Source organism: Ananas comosus, linkage group 2, assembly GCF_001540865.1.
Source record: "Ananas comosus cultivar F153 linkage group 2, ASM154086v1, whole genome shotgun sequence".
NCBI classification, from domain to species: Eukaryota; Viridiplantae; Streptophyta; class Magnoliopsida; order Poales; family Bromeliaceae; genus Ananas; species Ananas comosus.
In genome coordinates, this window is record NC_033622.1 from 11,716,536 (window position 1) to 11,738,365 (window position 21,830).

General features: G+C 35.6%; 1 pseudogene; it reads right to left on the reverse strand.

Moving 5' to 3' along the window:
- Positions 15,827-21,042, reverse strand: LOC109705774 (annotated as a pseudogene).

The window sequence follows — 21,830 nt, forward strand, 5'->3', positions numbered from 1 at the left end:
AGTTTTGGACAACCTATTATATTGTTGATGTGTTGGCCTACAGATATAGTCATATAGTGGGTTTAACGTTTAGTGTTTAAAATATAATCATATTGCTTAAGATTTAACTAGTTTAGAGAGCCGAGCGATGCGACAAATAGGCATTACTACAAATATATTTTTTTGTTACCAAATAGTTTTGAAATAAATTCAAAGAAAAAATAGAGGCAATTTTCAATTAGAATTCAGTGTAAAACTTGAAAACGAGACGATTTTCGCCATACAAAATTCAATATAAGTAAATATGACAAAAAAGGGCCTCCATCTGTGAAAATGAATCAATCAATTCACCAATTATACCAAAAAGATCCATATGAAGTTAGATTCAACCGACTACTTACAACTTAATTGACTGAAATTAGTTGATTGAAATTATAGGAACATTAATTTGTGATATAATTTGAACTTGAGCCAAAGATATTGATAGCCAGATTTTCATTTCGAACATAGTCGAATCGCCCTAACATAAATTCCACCATGGAGGTGGAAAATAATTTTGATTTCGAAAGAGCTAAGAATAAAAACTTTTTTCTGCACTACTGATTATTTAAATATCAATCTTTAAATGTCTGCAAAGTGCATAATATCTGTTGAAATCTTAGTTGTAATAATTTAACCTATCATTCCTTCTTTGCAGGGAAGTATTTTTTAGAATTTACCAAATTGTGCAAAAATCTTACTGTCATATTTATTATTGGATTTGTCTTACTGCAAGTCTTGCCTTCAGCTGTCGTTTATTTTGCACTTATTCATGCAAGGCAAAGTTTACTATTTAAGATGGAAACATAGCTTAAATGTTAAATCTATTTATTTTTAATAATGGCTAATAAATATCTCCCTATGTTGTTTGTGCTCCTAAATACCTTTTCTTAGGTGGGTTGAGATAGTTTCTATCAGATAGAGTTGTTCTGCAGGAATGGCCTCCAGAAATATCTGGATTGCAGGTCAGCTATAGCTTATAAAGGATCTTTTATTTATTGAATTTCTCTTAGATTAGCTCATTTAACTTGCTTCATTGTGTTAGAATTTTAGCTGTTATTGTTCCTTTTTTTGGCTTTTGCATGTTTAAACTATGATATGTTTTTATTTTCTTTAATTTTTAGAAAATACTACTCGATATTTTTAAGCTAACTGGTCAGCATACGGGTAGTTTTTGGTTAGCTTATAACCTTAGACTCAAAAGTCTTTGCAGCAAACAGATTTTAATTGTTGCAGAAATGATAAGAAAAGTGGAGATTAGAATTAGTGCTGTTGGTTAGGTTATCTTCTGTAAAAATGCTAACCTTGCAATCGTGAGTTCAAATCCCCCTTGGAGCAAAAATTTTGCCTTTTTTGAAATTGTACACTCTACAGAGGAATTCTTGCCCTACCTTAGGACGGTGTTTCCGGTTAATCCCGCATGAAGGCACAAAAAACTTCAATTGTGATTAAAATTTAACTATTTTTTGATGATAATTAAATAAATCAACTTACAGATGATCGTTAAATTTCAAAAAAAAAAATTGTGGAAGAAAAATATCAAACAATTGATCCGGAAGCGTGCGGGGCACTACTTTAAGACGTATTTTCGTCCTTCGTGTGGGATTAACCGGAAACAAAATATCAAACAATTGATCCGGAAGCGTGCGAGGCACTACTCTAAGACGTATTTTCGTCCATCGTGCGCGATTAACTGAAAACACCATCCCAAGATACGACCGAAATTTCTCCTCCTATGTATACGAACGCGGGAGAGGTTGACGGAGCTTCTACCAGCGATAAAGATATCAAATTAAATAAAATTAAAATTAAAATAAAAACTTCTTTTCTCCTTTTCTTCCCTCTATATACTATGTTCATCTCTGTGAACAGTACATAAAACATGGCTCTCTGTCATGTGTTCTACAAACTCATGGACAGTGGAGTCCACTCTAAAAGTAAAAATTCTAAAATGCAACGGGTATATTGGTGACGTGGCGTAACGAATCAATCAAATATTTCCTTTTAGGAGTATATGTCCTATCATGATTAAAAAGATATATTTTATTATATTTTTGTTGAAAAGAAGAAATATGATTGGCTTATTATTGATGACGTGTAAGTATAACAGTATAGAATTCTCTTATAAAAGGAGAGGTGAAGAAGAAAAAAAATATTGCGCAACGTTCCACTGTGGAACGTCCGTGCCCACTTCGTGTGCGCGCGCGAGCAAATCGGGTGCGCCATAACGGGCACGGGCGAGCAAATCGGGCACGCCGTAACATGCACGAACGTAAAAATAAATAAAAATAATAAATTAAATAATAAAAAATAAAATAATTAATGAATTAAAAATAATAATTATTAAAAAATTTTGAATTTTTCATCAACAAAATCGTCATTTACCTATGAATCAGCAAAAAAATAAAATAAAATAAAATACCACGCATGAACTGAATGCTTCGTATTATGGTGAAGTGGGAATTTGGTAATTGAGAAGAGTATACTCAAACCCCACCTATCATTTGATACGTTTATTAAATTCTAATGGGGCTCTCAGGGTTAATTCATGAGAAGGGAGGTGCAAATGTGATTAAAGAGTCTCTACATATGTGTCTTGCAGATCCAATGTCCTTCATATATAATTGACAATCACTGTAGCTTTTTTTTTTCTTGGCATGTTTTGATTTTCCCTGAGAGTGCTATGTGAATTTGGCTATTTCAAAAAATCCAGTTCATGCAAACGCACGATATTATATTAACAAATTAAAGTTTAAAAGCTTAATTATAATTATTTAATTACTTTATCTATATATTGTGATTTAATCTTTTACACTATTTGTATAATTATTTACTGTTTTTCAATTTAGGCACTGGCAAATATCTAAAGGTCTTAGACCTTTGAACTTTTTTTGTTTCCTGTAGCGAATAATTTTGCCAAATCTTTTGAAGACATATTTTTATGTAGGATCTTGCAAATGAGATTTTCAAGTTTTTCACAGCAATACAAATTGGAAAAGTCTTCTTCACCAATGATTTGCAGGTTTGTATTGTCTCAAGAAGTTGGTAGTAATCATTTAGGATTTTCTACGGCAATTACATTTCGATCTAACTCTTCCTCGCAAAACTACTATTGCGACCGTTTACTTGCATACTGTTTTTTCGTAAATTCAACATTAACATCCAATAGCTTTCTTTTTTGGAAATATAAGTCTGCAATTGTATATAAAGTTAGATGATAAGCAAAACCCGATTGTATAGATTACAGACACAATCCATCACCCTCAAATCATTCAATAACATGAATTTAAGTTTAAGTTTAAGTTTAAGTTTATGAGAAATAATTAAAAAAGTATAATCAATACCAAACAAGACATTAGTTACCATAGAGAGTGTCGAATATAAAGCTCGATTTGACTCACTAATAATATTCTAGAGGTGGGTGGGATTTACCTTCTATAGCGTTATATAATTTTTTAAATAAATTCCGAAACACATTAACTTTCTCATTTATCACATTTAGATCGCGCTATCATATTTATTTCGTTTGATTGTGGGACAAAGTAACATATAATTGATACTATTTTTGTAGTGTTTCTGAGCTTCGGATAGGATTGGCTTCAGTATTATTGACTGGTCGACACATCTGGAGAGTGTCGGACTGAGTCGGAGTCGTTTCTGTAAGAATTGGATACAGAAATGGACTCGGCACACTCAACTAAGCAAAACTGGAGTTTTGCCAGATTCGGGCGCTCAGACCATGGTTTAGGTCGCCCAGAACTGAGTGCTGAATTTAACTGAAACTGTAAGCTAATTCGGATCCTATGTTCCGGGCGCCCAGAAGTGGGTCCGGAAATTTTACATCGTGAATATCGTTTATGTTGACACGTGGCTGGTGGTAGGTGAGATCTGCCGGAGCCGTTTACGGGCGCAGCACACCGCTAGCGGAGAGTCCGAGGAGGAAGTTTTGTGCAGCTCGGAGGTTTCGGGCGCTCAGAATTGGGTTTCGGGCGCCCAGAAATGCCCGTTTCTGCAGGGACACCAGGTTAGCAGTTTTTGAACCTGAGGCTTATTTATTCTTCCAGCACCCTATAAATAAGGGGAGCTTGACCCCAGTGAAGCCTTTTCGTCCATTCTTCACAGTGAACCTTTAAATTGCATTTCCAACTCTCAAATCTACTCAAATTGCTTCAAGATCCACAATTTCAAGCTTGATAGGTGCTGATTCTGCAGTTCTGCAGCGACAACCTCCAGTGTTTTGGCTCGTACGCGACGTAGGAAGGTCGGATTGCAGTGAAACTTGGTTTGCTGGATTCTAGACTTCCAGAGGAATCCATGAAACCCTGAATTGCAGATTTTGGTTGAGGTTAGATTGGTCGAACTGAGATTTATCGGGACTGCTGTTGACATTGAGTTGAAAATGAGATTTTTTAGCTTTTCTTGATACTATCTTTGTAGGCAGTGGGATTTTGGATCTGAGACGCATCACCCATTAGTTTTTGCTGGATTTGGGACTGTCCTCACCTGATTTGGAGATTGTTAGGTGAGTTTTAATATTGGAGTGGGGAGAAATCCAAGCTTAAGTGCTGAAATTGAAATTTTTGATGGATTTTAGTGGAATTGATGTTTGGATCCTGATTGTTCATCTTTGCTGGCTGAAAGCAGGTGCGGCTAGTTCCGACAGGGTGTTCCGCAGCTGAGTGAACTTCTTGCTGCTAGGAATTTGTTCTCGAGGTGGGTTTTCATCGGTTTTACTCCTAAGCCGTATTAGTCGACATGTGTGATTTCAGCTTTCGATAGATCATGTGTTAGCTCAATTTCTTTGATTAGATCATGTATGAAATCAGAATTGTGAGCATGATTAATAATTCGATAAATATACATGTTGGACTTGGATATTGACTTAGGAGAAAACCCGCGTTATGACCCATCATATGATTCTACTACCTGATTTAGCTCTAGGAGCCGTGGTTTGCTTGTATCACCGCTGTTTCAGCGCGGTGGATACCCGGGGTAGTTTAGAATACATTTACGCTCGTGCTGGGATGCCGAGTTTATTTTACAGTAGAGTCTAGACTCTTTCGGGTTGTTGGGTGCCGTTGGGATGGACGGTGGACCCAGATTCCTGTTTTTGGTCTCAGATTGTGTCGAGGGTACGTGGGTTTGATTTCTTGACCTGTTTTGACCCTAGCTACTTGTCTTTGGCTTGTTAGAGCCTGATTGAGCTCGACAGAGATACGCTTGCATACTCGGTTGGGTAGCGCCCACAAGTGCCACTCCGAAGTTGGGTTTAGTGTTTTTGTGTTGGTGTCGTTCGCGTAGGTTGGACTTGCTCTCCACAAACTGGTTAGTATGGAGGTAGCTGTATAGTCGCGACCGGGCGGGACGAGTGTGTTCACAGTCCCAGGGACGGGTATGATTGCAGTCCTTACTTGAGATTGGGTCTGAGTTGACACTGTTCTACAGATGGTTAGATTTAGAGCATGATAAGTATAGTGGCATCTAGCTGTAGATTTATTCCAGCTCTTTATACTATTCTTGCTTATTCCTGTAGACTTAGTGGGTGGACCGATGAGTTGAGGGCGGTACCCACTGAGAACTACTTCTTTTTGTAGTAGTTCTCACGCCCAGTTTGCTTCCACTGTTTTGCAGAGCCATCGTCTTCGGCTGCTGCTGTCGCTGATATTGACCGTGGCAAGGGCGTCGCGAGTTAGAACCCTTCCAGTCGAGTTGCTGAGCTAGTGGAGGACCGCAGCAGGTAGTGTAGTTTTGGTTTATACATACAAATTTTGTACTCTCGCCAGTGCGAGTGCTTTTGTATCTTGGATCTCATATATGTATAGAATCACAGTTTATTTATGCTTGTTGTATTCTTTTCTCCTAACTGCTCTATACTACTGTCTGTAGTATTGTTTGATTACAGGTATTTTTACTTTTAGCTTCGTATACAGAGGAAATACCTTTGTATCCGGCAGGTCTGTTAGCGAGCCCAGAGAAACGAGTAATCCGAGGCATGACAATTTTAGTCAAATTTTATCTTTAGCCTGAAAATGACTTTGCGGTATTCAAATCTTGGAATCTTAATTGTGTTTGATTTGGCAAAGTATCCACTACTGAATGGTCGTTATTGCAGACCAATAATCACACAATTATTTTGATACAGATATCTCAAAATAGGACAACCAGAACATTCTTGGATTATAGTTCAATTAGTCAAGCCATGGATAGTACGTATATTCAGTCTTTACACAACAACTCGTTTGCAAATTTAAAATATATTTTCACTTGATTTTTTATATTATAAAGAACTCATTAAAATACCTATATTAAATCATTTGGCATACCATCCTTGACTAGGATATAATTTTACTGTACTAGAATTTAGTAACTTTGTCTTTTTTCTTTATATACTGCGTTTTTTTCCTATTCATTGAAAGCATCGATTGTTCTTTATTTTTTCTTCTCTTTGAAAACATTGATGGCTCTTGATTTTTCTTCTATCTCTTACAGTGCGTAGTGTTTGTAGTGTTGAACAAATAATGGGATTGCCTTAGATCTAATTACTATAATATTTATTTGGTCATTGAGACCTGACTAATACATTGGCTACATGGTTAGATATTTATTTATCTCATACATGTCAACTATTGTATTATATATTTGTCTCTTCACACGTGTTAAAAAATATATGTGTAGGCACATTGATAGTGAATAAATTAAGAAAGCATATACACAAATTAGCAGGCAAACAAAAGTAAATATACATAGAAGCATTACAGATTGGAGAACTTAAAAAAATTAGGAACAAATGACGCCAAATCAACCGCACACAATTAACAAATTCATGATTAAAAGAGATCAACATCAGCATAAAATATATTATATGATAAATAAATCGTAGCAAAGAAATAAAACAACAAATTCAAATCAAACCTGTCGAATATGATTAACCATTACAACCAAATGCAGACAATTTTCTGAGATAAAATAAATAGTATTCAGTATTTTTGGGGAAAACAATGGAGTAACTAGGCAAACTAAAACTGCAAAAACAATGAAAGGCTCACGGCAGGTCCAGTTGAAGAAGGCGGCACAGGTATTGCCTGCTTGAGCCTTCCATTCGCAATCTGCCAACAAATACCAACTAAGTTTCAAATAAAAGATTGACAAAAGTAGTAATTATAAATTTTACATTTACAATGTTTGCTCCTATAGAAAATGCTGGATTCTGACACAGCTGTGAAAAAATGAATAGATAAGTAAATAATCGAATTTTAGGGATGTTCGGAGAATTGTGAGTTCAATGATTAGCATAAGATGGATAAATAAAACTATTGATATCTTTCGGAATATCTAGAATAATATTATCGGAAGTTAATATATAAGACAAAGAAGAAGAAATAAAGAATCCTACCCAGGAGTGTGCGGCGGCATAATCTTCGATCTTCAATATGCTCGGCATCTAATCAAGTCAACCATGATCCAAGTGAAACATCCGGAATAGAATACATTTGCTGCATAGAAAAAATTGATGAATGAACTATTTTATAGCCAACAAAAGATAAGGAAAAGGCTGTAAAACAATTTTTGGATACAACGAATATATAAATCCGATGCGGCGCAAGATCGGATGAGCAGAGAAGACAATAAATTAGAACCCTTTTTTTGGCAAGAGAGGGATACGGGAATAATGCGCCGCAATCCGAAACGACAGAGACGGAAAAAGGATCGAGCCCAGTTGGAGCGACAACTCTAGAGTGGCAAACCGAGGTCTAGGGATACGTGAACCTATTTGATCAATGAGAAGATAGTCCTATTCAATGGAAAGAAATTAGTGGCCAGTTTATCTTTTCATGAGTGAACTGGAAATAAATGAGTAAATAAAAACTGATAGGTCGGGTCTAGGGCTGGCAAACGAGCGAGCCGGCTCGCATTCGACTCGCGTTCGGCTCGATATTCGGCTCGCTCGAGCTCGGCTCGAAATTAGATGAGCCGAGCTTGAACAAAAAAAAAAGCTCGAAATTCATTTCAAGCCGAGCTTGAGTATTACTCGGCTCGCTCGAATTAGGCTCGAAAAGCTCGAATATATATATATGTAAACTAAGTGAGTAACCTAAGTTTAGTTAAAATTGAGCCAATATTACTGGCCCATAAGAACAAACCCAATATGCCAACAAAAAATTAAATTTTACTAAATTTACACTCTCTTCCTCTTTTTCTTTTACAAAGCCTTAAATTCCTTATCTCTCTCTCTCTCTCTCTCTCTCTCTATCTCTCTCTCCTCAAGCGGTCAAACCTAAAGCCCCCCAAGTTATCAAGTAACAGCACGCGTCCGCTGTTGCCTACCTTGCCATTAATTGTGTGCTTGAGAAAATATACAGAATACTTTTAAGATAAAAAATTATTGTTTATATAAAATTTTGATTTTAGTTATATATAATTAGATAGTTTAATCTAATATTTGTCTATAATTTATTCATTTTTTGACCGCATAGATGAAAAAGAATAATATGAAAATTGAAGGCGGAAAAGAAGACATGCGAAGCTGAAAAGATTAGATATTCAACTCGTAAATTATTTTTCTTCATATTATAATACCGTATTTCATATAATTATTTTGTATCTTGAACTATTAGATATATTTTTGTATCAAATTGTAAATAATGTTCTATACAAATTAAACTATTAATCGTACGATGTTGAGAATTTCAAGCGGCTCGCTTAGGGCTCAAGCTCGCTCGACTTGAAATTAGGCTCGCTCGAGTTCGGCTCGCATTAATTTCAAGCCGAGCTTGAGCTTAAATTTAGGCTCGAAATTAATTTCAAGCCGAATTTGAGCTAAGGCAAACTCGCTCGGGCTCGGCTCGTTTCCACCCCTAGTGGGGTCAAAGGATCTATAGTCTATAAACTTAAATTTAAGTGATAGGTAGGTCCCACATAAGCCCGGAGTAACCAAATGCTGCCACGTGGACAAAGATTATGGGATTTAATATAGATTTATAGAAGATTATAGATAGAAAAAAATTAGTGGCCAGTTTATCTTTTCATGAGTGAACCGGAAATAAATGAGTAGATAAAAACTAATAGGTGAGGTCAAAGGACTTATAATCTATAAACTTAAATTTAAGTGATAGGTAGGTCCCACATAAGCCCAGATTAACCAAATGCTGCCACGTGAATAAAGATTATCGAATTTAATATAGATTTATTTATAGATTATAGATGGAAGGAAATTAGTGGTCGATTTATCTTCCCATGAGTGAAATGGAAGTAAATGGGTAGATAAAAACTAATAGATGGGGTCAAAGGATCTATAATCTATAAACTTAAATTTAAGTTATAGGTAGGTCCCACATAAGCCCGGATTAACCAAATGTTGTTTATGAAATTTAATATAGGTTTATAGATTATAGACGATTCAATGGAAGGAAATTAGTAGCCGATTTATCTTCCCATGAGTGAACCGAAAATAAATGAGTAGATAAAAACTGGTAGGTGGGGTCAATGGATCTATAATCTATAAAATTAAATTTAAGTGACAGATAGGTCCCACATAAATCCGGATTAACCAAATGCTGTCACGTGGACATAGATTATGGGATTTAATATATGTTTATGTTTATAGATTATAGATTATAGATATTGTTCGGTAATTAATTATTAAAATATAATAATAATATCGTCATATCATCTAGCTATATCTATTTTGCTAAATTAAAGAAGGGTAGTAGGGGTGTAAAATGGGGGCCGCCCGGCCCAGCACAGTTGTGGGCCGCGCCATGCACGGCTACTGTAGCATCGTGACGGGCCGGGCCGGCCCGGCTCTATGGGACGTGCTGGGACATATATTCTTGGCCGACTACTCGGCCGCCATGACCTGATACAGGCCTGGCCGTGCTGGGCCGAAGGAGGCCCGTGGCCCACAGCACGGCATGGCCTGCTTGAGCTGTGCCAGCCTGGGCAGCAAGGCTTGAACCCCAAGGCCAAGCTGGGCCTTGGGTTGGATCTCTTGGGGAGAAGGGCGACCTTTGGAGAAGGTTTTGGTCCAATAGCCCAAACAATTTGGTCCATGTTTGCGTCCATTGGACTAAAAACACTCTCTAATTTTTTTTCAAAAAAATAAAAATATATATATATTTTTAAAAAATATAAATATTTATTATATTAATAATTATTTTTATAAATTTTAATTTTTAATAGAAAAATTTATTTGTTTACTTTTTAATTTTATATATTTTTTAAAAAATAAAAAATTAAAATCTTTTTAATGGCCGCCGAAGCACGGCCTGGGCCTCCAAGCGAAGGGCCATGCTGGGTCCGACATTTGGTAGCTTTGGCCCGGCACGGCCCCGGCCGAACTTGAATATCAGGCCGAGCAGGCCAGCCCTCTGGCCCAAATCAAACACGAAAAATAGGCACGACCCTCATTACCCGCCCTCTATTTTTAGAGGACATGTGTCCCCAACTCCTCTCGTTCTCTCTCTCCCTCTCTGTATATAATATAATATATATAATTATATATATATATAATATAATATATATAATATATATATATATATTATATTAGTTTTAAAATTTTTATGATATAAAATTTCAGATTTTTTATATCAAAATTAAAATTTTGATACTTTCAATTTCAAATTTAATTTATAATATTTTATTTCTAAATTTTTAACTTCAAAATTTAAAATTTAAATACCTAAAGTCTATAAATTAATTAATCAATTTTATTAATATTAATTATATATAATATAATCAAGTTATATTATTAATAATACACATAATAAATCATGTAATAAAATCTAATATGATAAATACAATTTAAATCACATAAAATATCGATGTATAAAAAAATACAAAATTTAAATTTCAGAAGTATGAGTTAGGAAATATGGTGTGTGTGTATGTGTATATATAAAATTAATTTTATTAAACAATTTCTTCTACTATTTTATTTTCCTTCTATTTATTGATTTTTTAAAAAATTATTTTGATCGATTTATCTCAAACCTTTTTCAATAAATCTTTATAAAATAAGTTATTGGATAAATTTACATTGCACATATGCCAATTTTAATGTCTTTTATTTAAATAGATTTAACTATTAAATTTTTTTTATATAACTTTTATGTAATTAATAATTAGGCTTATAAAACTATTTAAAAAATATAAAAAAGATAAAATTTATTATAAAAATATTTTTATATCAGCGGCATTGCGCGGGTTCTTCAGTAGTAAGCAATATTCTAAGGTATATTTGGGGTACCCGTAGCAGCACTCTTTTTACAGTTTATCTAATTTTAGGTCTAATTTAGGGACAGCGGATTCAAACTAGGCTTTGCTTGAAATTTTTTTTTTTTAAAAAAATAATCCAACTCCAACTCACCCATTAGCCAAAAAAATAAAATTTAGACAACAACAATTATTTACTTTGCTGATACGGCTCTTCTCTGGGAGGCACCCGAACAAATTTAATATGATATAATATATAAAACAAATTCAAACCATTAGATCCGAATCTAAAGGTAAAAAAAATACTCACACACTTTTATAATCTAAGTCAAAATATATATTTTCTTATAACCCAAAACATAATATTTAAAAATAAAAATCTTTCTATTTTCCAAACACTCTCCATCTCCAAACCCTAATAGCTAAAACATCAAAAAAGAACTATTTCAAAGCCTCTATTTTCCAAACACTTTCAATCTGCAAACCCTAATAGTTAAAACATTAATGAGAGGAAGGTAGCATGCTACCGCTTCATTTATTAAGGACTTGAATTTAGCAAACTGTGGGAAGCAACAGGGCTTCCACACACACACACACACACCAAAAAAAAAAAAAAAAAAAAAAAAAAAAAAGAAGAGAACTAGAGAAGTGGTTATAGACTTGTAGTCTCTTGTTCATTTTTTTTCAAGAGGGTATTTTGGTTTATTGTTTTCTCTCCAAAACCGCAATCTCAAACCTAAGAGGAAAAAAGATGAGAATTTTTTTTAAAAAAAATTGAAAATTAAAGCTGCTTCTTTGATGTGGGTTTTTTTTATTCTTCATATATGTCTTTTTAGTTCTTTTAGGTTCTTAGACAAGGAAACTATCTTTTCTTAGAAAATTTTTAAAAAGTTTTTGTTTTATTTTTTTTTCTTAACTAGTATTTTTAACTTTACTCTCGTGGATTTTCTGGGTTGTTGGACAATGAACCTTTTTTAAAAAAAATTTTAAAAAATCTTTTGTTTTTAGTTTTATATAATATGTTTCGAAATTTGGTATATATTATTTTTGGGTTCGGATTTTTGGGTTTAGAATTGGGCTTCTGGTTTTTGGTCAGATTCGGGTTTGTTTTGGATTTGGGTTCGAGTTTTCGGATTCGGGTTCGGGTTTCGAATTTTTGGTCGGGTTCGGATTTCGATATGGATTTTTAAAATCCATCGGGTTCGGTTCGGGTTCGGGTTACGGATTTGGTAGTCGGGTCCGGATTCGGGTTTTTAAAAATTCGCCCCGAATCCGACCCGTTGACATCCCCATGCGGCGACGACAACAGTGGTGGAGTGGGAGGCGTGGTTGCTAGAGACGAGCAAAGCGAAGGGGAAGAGGGAGGGGGAGGAGGACTCGCATTTAGGCATCTTGCCACCGTCGTGCTTGATGATCTTGTCGAACACGGCGCCAGCATTGGTGGTGGCGGTGGTGCCTCCGCCGGGTGGAAGTAGGACGAGCCTCGCATGGGGGAGGTAGGTCATCTTCGGGTTTCGATGCTTCGGCACCGCGCGTGAGATGGAGAGGCTCGCGCTAGTGAGAGTGGTCATCATAGAAGGTAGAGAGAGAGTGCGGCTAGGATGCTTATGGAAGCACGGAGAGCTCCGTGCTTCCACTTTGTTTTCGATGCTCAGACTTTCGAATCGACGATCGGCTCTGTTAGACTTGATCTAGAGTATTTAAAATATCTAAAAAATAAATTTTGTGATTTTTCGATATCATTTGCCTAGTGATCGAAGTGGCTCAAAATCAACGGTTGAAAATAAAAATCTTACAAAATATGATGATATGACAATAAAATTTTAGATCAAAGTTATTGATCTTGTTTTATATAGTATAAAGAATTTTCTATCAAAATTTCATGTGATTTGGATATTTCTACACCGTTAAACTTGCAACCAGCTCACCACGGCCGTTAAAATTATTGATTTTGAGCCCCTTCGATCACTAGGAAATCGATATCGAAAATCACAAAATTTATTTCTAGGTATTTCAAATATCTAGATCAACTCTAACGGAGCCGATCGTCGATTCGAAAGTTCGAACATCAAAACAACTTGAAAGCACGAAGAACTCCGTGCTTCATAAGCCTACCAGCCTCAATATATATATATATATATAGGTGGAATAATATCAATAGCACTAAGTATTGGTGTATTAGTTTTTTAGCCCTTGGATTGAAAAATATGCCGTTAGGATGATATGGGCCCCCTTGTACTATATAAAAGTGAAGGTACTATGCTATCGGAAGCACGGAGCCTTCCGTGCTTCAGCTCGTTTCGATGTTGCGACTTTCGAATCGTCAATCGGCTCCGTTAACTTGATCTAGAGTATTTGAAGTACCTAGAAAATAAATTTTATGATTTATGATATCATTTGCTAGTGAACGAAGGGCTCAAAATAATGGCTAAAAATAAAAATCTTACAAAATGTAATAATATGACATTAAAATTTTAAATCAAAGATATTGATCTTGTTTTATATAGTTATAAAGAATTTTCTATCAAAATTACACGTGATTTGGATATTTTTACACTGTTAACTTACAAACGGTTCACTACGGCCGTTGAAATTTGTTGATTTTGAGTTTCATTCGATCACTAGGCAAATGATATCGAAAAATAATAAAATTTATTTTCTAGGTACTCCAAATACTTTAGATCAAGTTTAACGGAGCCAATCGACGATTCGAAAGTCGCAACATCGAAAACGAGCTAAAAGCACGGAAGGCTCCGTGCTTCCGATAGCATAGTAGCTTACACTATATATATATATATATATATATATATATATATATATATTATATATATATATATATATAGTGTAGAGGTATACACTTTGAATAAAAAAATTTACGGTTGGGATGATAGCGGTCCCTTTAGGGTTGGGGTGTCCTCTAGGATTGAGTGGGTTCCCATTAGTTTAATATTAATTCAATGGTTAGAATAATCAAAAGAGTTGATCTAAGGGTCAAAAATCAAAAGTACAGATCCTTTAAAATTCCGATAGATATAGTAGCTCTACTCTCTCTCTCTCTCTCTCTCTCTCTCTCTCTCTCTCTCTCTCTCTCTCTATATATATATATATATATATATATATATATGTGTGTGTGTGTACGGCTAAGTTAATGAAGCTGGAATCTCTACTGTAAACCCATGCCTAATTAAGCTCTTAATTAAGTCCAAGCGGTTCATGCTTCTTTGGGGTTGGTGGTCACGTTGCGGGGACACGGCTCTAATTAAGCCATGCATGTTGGTCAGTACCGTCACAGCCGCAACCCAAATTATATGCCATAAAAATTAATTAAGGAAAGAAGTCACTTTGGAGTCCGTACTGTTGAGAGGGCAAGTTGTTGGGGTGTTTTTTATACGATGCGACTTTTGGCGTTTTCGATCTATTTAAAGTTTTGATCTTTTTAGAGATTTTTTTTTTGTGTTTTACCTTTCGATATTAATAAAATATTTATTTCATCTTCATCCGAAGATATAAGCTGTCGGCCGAACCACGTAAATTTCGCTATACTCTTTACTTTTCTTTTTTTTCCCTGCATTAAGTTTTTTTTCTAGATCTATTTTGCGTCGTTCCGATTTTTACATACAGTGTAATTTTTTTGCAAAACAATATAATTTTATTTGTGCAACTATTATCTTTTTATTCTTTCTTCTGTAATTCTTAGACTTTTCTATAAGAGCGGCAATATATAATAAGTCTTTAGAGGAAAAAAAAAATTTCTTCATTTTTTATTTACTTTTATTTTTTTCTATTTTCTATATCTTTTTTCGCTTCTTGGAGATGGACACGTCTTCCTCCTTATTCTCACGGGCGGCGAGTACCTCCTCGGCCATGACTCATCGCTTTCGTCCGATCTGCTGTCACTCGCACCCATTCCGAAATCTCCTCCTCTGACACCATGTCGACGCTGGCGGTGGCGGTGGCGGTGGCGGTGGCTATGAGTTCTTCTCCTCCGGCATCGATGTCGGTACCGATGCGGAGGGTGGAGACGAAGGAAGAGAAGATAGCACTGCCCTCGTTATCGTCGCCGAGTATAGAAGGGATCAGAAATTAAAAAAAAATAAATGAAAGAAAAAAAAAGAGTGAGAAAATTGAATAAGAATATTTTGATCAGTTGCTAAAAATTCAGTCCGAATATGTAAAACCCAAATAGTAGCTTGCTTTTGCAAAATCGTAAAACTAGAGATTTTCTTTTATGGAAATTGACCTAAATTTATAAGACAACCAAATTACAATGTCAGATATTTTCTAGCTCTCGTTAGAAAGAGAAGAATGTGTGTAACATCTAATCTTATTGCATATTTAACCAAATTTACATATGAGCCTGTACTATAGAGAGAAAATTAAAATCATCTAATTCTATTTTACTCAAAAATAACACTACGTACAGAACATAATTATCACACAAATTATTTTTAAAGCAATTAAAGTTAAAGTATGCAATTGTTAAGCGTAAATAAAAATCTGTAATTATAATTACTAACAAAGGAAACGTGAGATTATCATGCGTCAATAAGATGCGACCAATCTACAGTAATATAATAATAGTATTGACAATTTGAGGTTTCAAATAAGTGCAATGTAGCACTGGTTCAAAGTTCAAACTGGTCTTCTTCAAAGTTCAAACATGTCTTACAATTCTTTACCCCCCTAAGACTGCCACGTTATTTTACACTTTTGGTACTTCATGCCGCCGGATTAAGGTTTAGGATTTAGAACATAATGGCAGTGCCTAGTGTTTAATAATAGCGTTTAATGTTCCGTAACTAATACTTAAAATATAATAAAAATATTATCATATCATAAATAATATTTAGAATACATTTGGTGGTATCTTTCGCGCGCGGCACTCTATTTGAGGGGCACCGGCAGAACGGGCACGGCCGTTAGGGGGACGGCAAGCGTGAGAGCTTGGGCGAACTTATCAGAGAGGTCGACGTCGCCGGAACTCCTCCGGCTCCGCCCACACCTCCGGGTCCCGCCCGATCGCCCACACGTTCACCATCACCCGCGCCTCGCTCGGCACCGCGAACCCCGCCACCTCCACGAAGCCAACTCCCGTCTCCGTCTCGGACGGTTTGCGCGGGAGCAGCAGCGGGCCCACCGGGTGCAGCCGCATCGTCTCCTTCATCACCGCTTGCAGAAACGGGAGACGCGCAACGTCGGATTCCTCGAATTCTTCCTTCGGCCCCAGCGTCTCCTGTAGCTCGGCGCGCGCCTTCGCGAGCACCGCAGGGTTGCGGAGCAGCTCCGCCATCGCCCACTCCACCGTCTTCGAGCTTGTGTCGCTCCCCGCCGCAAAGAAGTCCTAAATCAATGCAACTCTCGACGGTATTAAAAGCTTCCGGTAGAGCAGAAAGCCCTACGAGGAAACTGAAACTCCATAGAGGCTGATACTGTGAGAGCGAAAATTATTAGGAATAGCGTAGCTATAAATTATTTTACTAATTTTTTTATTTTCATCCTCCGGACTAACTAATAGATTTTTTTTTTCCATATAAATTTTAAATTATCTCTGTGGTTTAGTTTATTTTTGAATAAACTTTAAATACCACCTCTATAGTTTTATACTTTCTCACTTTATAACTTGTGGTTTAAAATATATCAAGTTAGTGTCTCGTGGTTTCATTTTTATTTTTTCGCCAGTTTTTTCGTTAATATTTCGTTAAATTATATAAAAAAACTTAAGATACCCCACGTAGGTTTATCGAATATTCACTTTAGTACCCTTTAGTTTTAATTTTGTTGCTGATTTAACGAAAAAAATTAGTGGAATCAATAATAAAAAGTTAAAATAAAACCACAAGTCACAAATTGATACACTTTAAACTATAGGGTACTAAAGTAAGAAAGTGTGAAACCACAGGGGTGGCATTTGAAGTTTTTTCTTTATTTTTTCTTTCTTAATTTGTAGTTTTAAGAATTTCACTTTTATCTCCTTTTAATTTAATTTAATCTTTTATTTTATAAAAAATAGGGTACTAAAGTAAGAAAGTGTGAAACCACAGGGGTGGCATTTGAAGTTTTTTCTTTATTTTTTCTTTCTTAATTTGTAGTTTTAAGAATTTCACTTTTATCTCCTTTTAATTTAATTTAATCTTTTATTTTANGCATATTTTTTCTTTCTCAATTTGTAGTTTTAAGAATTTCACTTTTATCTCCTTTTAATTTAATTTAATCTTTTATTTTATAAAAAATATTATATGAAATAGTATGACAAAATAAAAATTTTAAACAAACTATTGGATGACAAAATAAAAAATATGCTAAATTAAAAGAGTAAAGTATAACTTTTTTAATCGTGTGATAACAAAATAAAAATAAGCTAAGCTATAGAGGAATAAAAAAAATTTGAAATAGAATGATAAAGTAAAAATAAGCTATTTCACTAGAAAGACAATTTAAAATTTACTTATTTATATTAATTTATTATCTAGTTTATTTATTTTTTATTTATAAACTTATGAATTAAAAATTACAAAAACTTCTCCGTCTTTCATGGAAGAGTGGGGTCCACCACATCCTATTTGTCGTGTGGGGGTCTACCCCTCTCTCTCTCTCTCTCTCTCTCTTTTTCTTATTTTTTTCTGCACTCTATCATCGGCAGTCCCACTCACACTTCCTCATCTTTTTTATTTTTTGATAATACATTTCTTACCCTTCCTCACTTCACCTTCTTCTATCAATCACACACACACAGGAAAGAGAGAGAGAGAGAGAAAGAGAGAGAGAGAGAGAGATATCACTTTTTTCTATCAATCAGAGAGAGAGAGAGAGAGAGAGAGAATTGGAGGAAAAAAAAATTTCCAAACACGAAACACTCCTCTTCCTTCTCCTCTCGATCCTCTTCTCCCTCACCCCTTCTCACTACTGTGAAGAAGGAGAAATGGAAGCCCTAATAGTGGATCGAATCTTGTAAAACAACCGTTGCACTCTAAAAGCTTAAACTGTTAGAAAACGGTATTTAAACATTTTTATATTTAACACTCCCCCTCACGTTTGGGCTCGAGACTATTTAATCGGCTCATGACGTGGGCTTGAATTAAATGGGAGAAAATTAATATGTTAGGAGCCTGGCGTGACTCGAACTCAAGACCTCCTGCTCTGATACCATGTAAAACAACCGTTGCAGTCTAAAAGTTTAAGCTATTAGAGAACGGTGTTTAAACATTTTTATATTTAACAAATCCACATAAGCCTCCACCCCTCCGTGCACCGGAACACCATTTTCCTTTGCAAGTGCGTCTATGCCGAGTTTCCCTCCGAGGTCCTCACTTCTTATCCCCTATTTTTCAATTTTTTTTTTTTTGTTTGTGCGTTGTTGTTATTTTTTTGGAGCAACTGAGATGATGTTTTGGAGTATCTAGAGCTAATTCCTTTGGTAGATCGAGCGGCAGAAGCAATTACTGTATTTGTTCTTCCAATAGCTAAAATCACTTTTATATTTCCAGAAGCGTTTAGGCGTACCTTTATTCTCTTCATAGTAATGGTTTTTTTTTTTTATTTCACCAAAAAGAAGGTTGTGATTGAAAACGGCTGTTTGTGACCTCAGAGAAAACAATTAAGATATGATTAGAAGGTAATTGATTGAGAACTACATACCGTGAGGAGAGTTATGATCTCTCGCCGTTGAAGCTTGGATTGGGAGTGCAGCTCTAGAAGGGAGTCCAAGAAATCACCCTTCTTCTCTGCGCCGGAGTTCATTTCGGCCAAGCGGTGGTCAAATATGTCGCCGAAGAACTCGTAGAACCTTCTAAGGTAGCTGGCATTGACGCGGCGCCGGCCTTGTAGGTCGAGCAATCGGAAAAAGGGAAAGAAGTCCGAGAAGTTCAGCCTCCCGATCTCCTCGATGAAGCTCGAGACCAGCCGCTTGAATTCTTGGTTAGATGCCTCTTCGGCCGATCTGAGGTCCACCACATCCTCCGAGAAGAAGATGTTGGAGATGATGTTGAGCACCGCATTGAATACCACATTGCGAATCCTATTAGTACAACAACATATTTCTCAATGCTCAAACTTGAACAATATTAATAAATTATTTTATATAGTATCGTAATGGAAAATTCTAAATTAAAATTTTATGAGACCACTTAAATTTAAAATATTTGTCTGGCTAGTATTGAAACGTAAGAAACTCACGGTAGACAATCTTCGAAAAAGATGTTGGACTAGAGAGCAGAATTGTATACTCTTCATAAAAAAGGAAGAGATGATTCATCATTTTTTCGCCGCATGAGAAGTGGCCAAAATTTTATTAGAATGCTTGATGTCAAATAAGAAGAGAATACACTGTAGTACTTCAGGTTACATTCTTTGGGAGACGAGTCGACTTAGAGGAGGCTCAATAAGGTAGAAGGAAATAGCGACAAATGCTTGCATTTGGTGGGTTATCTGGCTCGAACAGAATAGACGTATTTTCCAAAAGAAAAAGCACTTGCAAAATCAGATATTAGCCGACGTCCGTATGGCTCGAAATCAGTGTGCTAAACTTCGGGTATTATAACACCTTCTCTTACGAGTCTCCAACGGTGCGTCTAATTTCGTCGTTTTTCTTGTCTTGTATAAAGGATCTATACTCCTCTCCTTTTCCTTTTTTTCTTTCTTTGTGTTTTTCTTTTTCTACTCCTTTCCTAGAGGCCTGGTTGTCTCATTGTGTAATTGAATGAAGCGGTAGCATGTTACCAATTTTTCAAAAAAAATTTATGAGACGTCTGCTCTTATTTAATATTTACTCTCTATTTTTTATACAAATTTGCAATTTGGTTCTTTTAAAAAAATTTTCAAGTCAATTAAATATAAAATAATTAAGTATAATTTTCTATGGCTGCGTATAATTGTTTATTCCAAGAACAGATAAATTTGTATCCGATTATATCAGTTTATTTTAGGAATGAGGGTGGAACAGCTGTTCTAAAATTATATCAGATTATACCAGTTTATTTCAGACATAAAAGAAAAACTATTATTTTTGAATACCAAAATTAATGTTCAGAACAAAAGGGGAAATAAGTTTCCGAATAAAAAGCTAGCTAAAAGTTTACACTCACATAAGATTCCCTGAAACTATAGAACTAGATTGAATCGAAAGTACGAATTCACTAAAAAAAATTTTTGGAAAGATTCGTTAGGGTTCATAAAATAACTCAAAGTATAAATTAATAGAATATTATGATTTTAGACAACAACGATAGTTTCACTTAATTACCTGACGGGCTGTCCGGCGCGGCAACGGAGGTTTGCGACGAGCTCGCGGGCCGGGCGCTCGCGCACGGCGCGCGTGGCGTCGAGGCTGCGGGGGAAGAAGATGTGGGTGGTGATGACGGCGCGGAGGTGCTTGCGCAGGGGGTCGCCCGTGGGGAGCCATAGGGTGGAGGTCTCGTGATGGCCGAGGGCGCGCATGGCGTCGGGGACCCAGCGCCCCGAGAGGGCCTGGTCCTTCTTCTGAAGGACCTCGCGCGCCGCGGCGGGGGAGGAGACCACCACGGTGGTGGTGAGGCCGAGCCTCACGGACATGACCGGCCCGTAGACCCGCGCCAGGCGCGCGAGGGAGCGGTGCGGCTGCGCGCCCACGTCGAGGATGTTGCCGATGATCGGTAGCGGCGTCGGCCCCGGGGGGAGGGGGAGGGGGAGTGCTCCGGTTTTCCCCGCTCCCGGGCTTAGCTTCCGCTTGACAAGGTAGAGAAATGAGAGGATGAGTGAGATCCAAAGAAAGGAAATTGTGAACTCCATTTTTCCGCGGAGATGGTACATGGATATGGTATGTAGAGCAGGTTATCTTTATATATAGCTCTGTTTCCAGGGAGGAAGAGTGATAATTTAGTTTAATCTCGCTGAAGTGGCAAAATGCAAAGCGAAAGAGGGACATCAAACCAATCAGATCAAAAATATATAGTATAAAGAAAGTGATGTCCTAACTTCCATATATATCATACACTAGTAAAATACCCGCGCGATGCTGCGGATATAAAAATATTTTTATAATAAATTTTAATTTTTTTAATATTTTTATATAGTTTTATAAATCTAATTATTAATTAAATAAAAGTTATATAAAAATAATTTAATAGTTAAATCTATTTAAATAAAAGTCATTAAAATTGGTATATGCGCAAAGTAATTTATACAATAGTTTATTTTATAAAAAATTATATGAAAAGGGAATTGCAGATAATTCTATCGGCAAAATAATTTAAAAATAAATCAATAAGTAGAAGGAAAAAAAAATTGCAGAAGTAATTGTTTAATAAAATTAATTTTATATACAACATACACTATATTTTAAAAATTTTACTCCTGAAACTTAATTCCGTATTTTTTTTATACAATGAAATTTTATGTGATTTAAATTTCATCTATCAAATTAGATTTTATTATGCGATTTATTATGTGTATTTTTAATAAAATTATTATTATATTGTATAAAACTATTATTAATAAATTTAATTGATTAATTAATTTCATAGAGTTTAGAGATTTAAATTTAAACTTTGAAGCTTAAATTTAGCAAATAAATAATATAAGCTGAAAAATAAATTTAAATTAATAGTAACATAGTAAAATTAGATAAA